A 442-nucleotide genomic window follows, 5' to 3' on the forward strand; every position below is an offset into this window, starting at 1 on the left:
TTAAGAAGCACTTTACGAAGAGAAGGTGGAGTTGCCGCTCGTGGCCGTCAGCCAATCGTCGAGAGCCGGCTGCGAAACTCTTTCCTTTCGACCGGCCATTAATTAATTAATTTTTCCTTACCGATCCAACCCCGAGATGTTTGCATTTTCGCGACACCGCGCCGCTACAAGTCCGTGTACTTAACCATTTGCCGTGGTAAAGCGGCCGCGAACGAGAAGGAGGGGAAAATTCCAAGGGGCGAGTAGACGCGAAACGACGCGTCGCAAAAGAAGGAGCGGAATAAGAAGAAAAGGGGCGGCGGTTCACGCGCGTCGGACGAGGAGAGAAAGCGAGAAGGAGAGAGGCTCGCTGGAGAATATGTAAATTAGGAACTCCGTGTGAATGCGGAGATTTATGGCAGCCCGTACACATTTCTGGCCGCAATAAATATCAGTAAGTAGC

This window comes from Habropoda laboriosa, unplaced genomic scaffold, assembly GCF_001263275.1.
Source record: "Habropoda laboriosa isolate 0110345459 unplaced genomic scaffold, ASM126327v1 scaffold222, whole genome shotgun sequence".
NCBI lineage: Eukaryota > Metazoa > Arthropoda > Insecta > Hymenoptera > Apidae > Habropoda > Habropoda laboriosa.